A 5,000-nucleotide genomic window follows, 5' to 3' on the forward strand; every position below is an offset into this window, starting at 1 on the left:
GGAGGTGTTTTGGTGATGACCATTTACATGCTTTAAGTTCAGCCTGGAAGCATTCAAGGCTAAATTTTTTATTGGATCAAGTAGTCCTAAAGAAATTAGAGTTAGGTATATTAAGTCTTTGTCTGATGATATAGGTCAGTGAATGGTCACTGAGATCATCAGGAAGAGTACCTGTTTATATATAGAGGGGCGATTGTTAACTAGGATCCAGTCTAGGGTGCTTTCTTTGTTGTTGGGTTTATTGATACTAGTGGGGCAGTTAATGATTTGGGAAAATTGGTATAGGTTAATATGGGTAGTAGGCTTGGGTGAGCTACATGTAGTCCAGTCTATATTAAAGTCACCCAGCACTATTGTTTCTTGAGGTAGGTAAGTGGAGAGCCAGCTATGTAACTTTTTAAGAGTATTAATGCTGTTTCCAGGAGGGAGGGAGGAGCAAATTAAATAGATGGAGTTATAGGTGTTTATTTGAAGTTTAGCAGAAAGGATTTCAGCATTACTGTCAGTAGGGAGCTGCACATTGAAAGAAGTGATGTGTAGCCATGACTTATAAAGAATGGCTACTCCTCCACCTTTTTTGGTATTATGGTCTAGTCTTAATATATTGTATCCAGGTGGGTTGATTTCATTGTCCTTTGTAGTTGGTTTAAGCCATGTTTCAGTAAGACATAAGATGTCAAAGGAATGGACATCTAAGAGAGCATGAAGATGGGCTGTTTTATTGTTAATACTACGAATATTAAGATGTGCTATAAGGAGAGAGTCCAATGATTTATCTGAGTTGTAAGACGCGGATGGAATGAGTATTTGGGGATTAGAGCTATCTTTGTTGTGGGAACCAGGGTTGGGGTGAATGTCTCCATCTAATAGGAGCTAATGTTTAGGTCTATGTGTGAACTGCAATGTTTTAGAGTAGATGTTGAGGGATTTATTGCATTTGGGATAAGTAATGTGGCCTAGTCTGTGATACTTTGGAAGTAAGTAAATAGAAGTTGCTGTGATATTAATGTGGCTGTAGGGGGTTACATGAGTAGCAAGTAAAGTTTGCTGGAAGGGATGTCGAAAGTCACTGAACATAAGATGTTCATAGGCAGTTAGTATGTAAGATACAGATAGGAAAGGAAGGGTAGTACATAGAAGTAATAGTGGTAGGAATGTAGATATAGGTGGTATGGCCATAGTAAGAAGGATGGTTTAAGAGAAAGTAACAGTAATAAATGTAAGGAAGAGTAGAATAGGTGTAATAGAGTGTGGGTTAGGAGAGAGGTAGGGAAGTAGTTATGTATGGTGTATTAGAAAATTAAGGAGTAGTAGTAGTAGTAAACAGTTTGAGGGTGTGTAGAATGGTTAATAAGCAAAGGACAAGGATAGGGTGTTTCTGGAAAGGGGTGTGGCTTGGGAGGTATAAGGCCAGGACCCCTGGGGGTGGGTGGGAATTGGGGATAGGGAAGGGAGCGGAGTGAGTCCGTAGGGTGAACGGAGCAGGAAGATCCAAAGGAAGAAGCAGCTACAGGGAAAAACAATCTGTAAGCAAATGCTAGAGACAGCAGTAGAGAATGTAAAAATGTAAGCACAGATTGAAAATCAGAGAGGGTGGGGAAAAATATTTTAGGCAGGAGAAAACATAGGGAATATGACTGGGAAGAAGAAAGTAAGAAAAAAAAGGTCCAGATTCAGTAGAGATTAGAGGGAGAAATAAATTATTTAGAGAGATAGCAAGTTATTTGGTTAATAGTGCCACCTAGTGGCAATAGGAGGAAAAGCAAGACTGGGAAGGATACTTTATTAAGAAACCCTGATAAAGTATTGGAGAGGGAGAGAAAAAAAACAAAAGTAATTGGGGGGGGGCTACAGGGTGCCCAGGCTGTGGTCGGCTGCTTAATCACAAGCAGTAAATACACTGGAGAAGAGTACACACCATTAAACTGTATAACAAAATATCTGGTATAGGGCTACATACACTGTGTCTTAGGTACTGGGGGATAAGCCACACCGAGGCAAGTGGAGCACTTTAGTTGTCTTTGTTTCTTAATATTTGAGGATACCCAGGCAAGATACACTATCTTTGGCAAGACTCAGAGTGAAGGACCCAGGGTAGGAGGCTGTAAAACAAAAGGACACATCTGAGTAAAGCAGGCAGAGAAACAAATAATAGAAGGATAAACAACAGGACTAGATTATAGTCGTAGAAGGAGAAACAACAGGACTAGATAAAATAAGTGTTAGTCTAGGTAGGCAGGAAGCTAGGGTGATTATTAGCAAGATTTAGCATATAAGACAGTACAGCAGTAGGCAAGACCTGACACCGTTTCCACAGAGATAATTAGAAAGATGTACACTCAGCAGTGAGATGGAGCAATAAAAGTAGTGATGTGACAGGTTTGCAACACCATTCAGTATTCTTATAGTTATACATTTAAACAAAAGCAGGCAGAAATTAGCATCAGTTTGACATAGCACATTTGGTACATCAGAAATAGCAACACATACAGTACAACAGTAACAGTATTTGCAACAATTAAAAATGCACACATAACCCGCTTCTCAGATATCACATAGAAACGGGACCATACAATGTTAGCATTGTTTGATAGGCAGTATTTAAAATAAAAGCAGCAATTAAATAAGCATTTCATACAGAGCGCAAATTGAATGGTCTTTCAATATCCTAAAGTAACAGAGCCGTTCAATTATAGCATTGTCAGTGCGTTTATCAAAAGGGACTGGTATACAGACTTGCATTACTAGTAATTATACCTTATAGATGGAGCCACAATTAAACACCTGAAAACATTGCCTGAAAACATTGGCAGCATGTTACAAAAGTTCTGAACTAATGAATGCTACTATTGCAACTTTAGTGGTTGCCTGCAGCAGCTTTAATGTTAATCCTAGAGTCCTACGCATTTGAAATTAGATGTGGCACAACTGCTAGTCATTAAGGGTAGGCTACAGCTATTGGAGGGATTGCCTCCATACAAGCACGCTGACAATAATGCCAGTATGTGTCCAGGAGGTATAGACAAATACAGCATTACATGAAGTTAAAGTACACCAGCTATACAAGCAATTCCATTTTCTACAGAGGTTTGTTGTTTTACAATCATACCAGGAGTCACTATGAGCAGCCAGACCACAGGACCATGTGGGAAGAGTAGTGCACGCACCTTAATGCATCTAATACATTTTAAATATGGTGCCCAACAGATCTTCCAAGAGAAATAACCTCTTAGCAAGAAGTAGGCTACGGGGTGGGGATGCAGGGGGAGAAGAGAGGTAGGATAGGAGAGGAGAAAAACAGGGGCAAGAAAAAGAGCCAAAGGGGAAAGCAGTTACAGGGAAAAACAATCTGTAAGCAAATGCTAGAGACAGCAGTAGAGAATGGAAAAATGTAAGCACAGAGAGGGTGGGGAAAAAGTGTTTTAGGCAGGAGAACATGTAGGGAGTATGACTGGGAAGGAGAAAGGTAAGGAAAAAAGGTCCAGGTTCAGTAGAGATTAGAGGGAGAAATAAACTATTTAGAGAAATAGCAAGTTACTTGGTTACTAGTGCCACCTAGTGGTGATAGGAGGAAAAGCAAGACTGGGAAGGATACTTTATTAAGAAACCCTGATAAAGTATTGGCGACGGAGAGAAAAAACAAATAAAAGTAATTGGGGGGCTGCAAGGCACGCAGGCGGTGGTTGGCTGCTTAATCACAAGTAGTAAATACACTGGAGAAGAATACACACCATTAAACTGTATAACAAAATGACTGGTATAGGGATACATATACTGTGTCTTAGATACTGGGGGATAAGCTGCACTAAGGCAAGTGGAGCACTTTAGTCGTCTTTGGTTCTTAATATTTGAAGATACCCAGGCAAGATACTTACTATCTTTGGCAAGACTCAGAGTGAAGAACCCGGGGTAGGAGGCAGGAGGCACTACGAGCAGCCAGACCACAGGACTGTGGGCGGAGAGTGGTACACACACCTTAATGCATCTAATACATTTTAAATATGTATGATGGCTTACATCTTGTCATTCTGTGTAGATCTGATCAGTTGACAGGTATGGCTCAATGTCCACAGGGCCAGATACTATGTCCATAGCAATTGTTCAGCAGGACATCATTACAGCAAGTCTTGATGGCACATATCAACATTTCAAAATCATCTGTCCCATTATTACAGACCAAGTATCACATTTAATTACATGCTGACATGTTTCACATACCTGTTTTATTAGTACGGTCTTTTCTGTGTTGCACCTCAGGATGTCTCCCATGTTTTTTTTTCTTTTTAGTATTATTTTTGTTTTTTACTATTATTTCTGTTTTTGCTGTTTTTTGTTTGTTTCTCTCTCTCTATCTCTGTCTCTTTTTATCTCTCTCTCTCTCTCTGTCTCTCTCTCTCTCTCTCCCTCTCCACTACAGGGATCAAGCTGGTCTGAATAGGATGCAGCATGGCTTTTGTAGATGATGCTCATGATCAGGTGATGGCATCTGCACCAGTTGGTGTTCCCCACTTGCTAATTGCATGCAGCCAGATGTGTAGCACTTCCAATAGACAATGTCATAGCAAACCACTACTATAAATGACTACATCATGTGAACATTGTCCCTTTACCTTTCCTGTATGGAAGATATCCTTCCTGTGTGTGAGCAGCAGTGTTACAGACAGCAGGTAGCAATACCTTTTACAACAGAACTTGCAGACACAGGCCAAATACATGTTTGTATAAGGATCCAGACCTATGGGCAGTGTGAGTATTGCTGTTATGTGCATTGAATACTGCTGGTTTTACAGGGTTTGTGTGTACATGCTAGTTTTGCATAGAATGCAGTCTGTCTGCCTAGCCCTCAACTGTGAGCCTAGCCACATGATGGCCAGAGGATTGGGTGTTATGTTTTGTCTGTTCACCACACAGGTCTTGTGTCTGACATATCAGTGGCATTATCTCCGTTGATTGCTATTGGTACATGCCAACATCCATTTGTGTTTCTGACTTCATATTCC

Source organism: Protopterus annectens, chromosome 1.part0 (genome assembly GCF_019279795.1).
Source record: "Protopterus annectens isolate FY-2018-M chromosome 1.part0, PAN1.0, whole genome shotgun sequence".
In the NCBI taxonomy this organism is placed as follows: Eukaryota; Metazoa; Chordata; order Ceratodontiformes; family Protopteridae; genus Protopterus; species Protopterus annectens.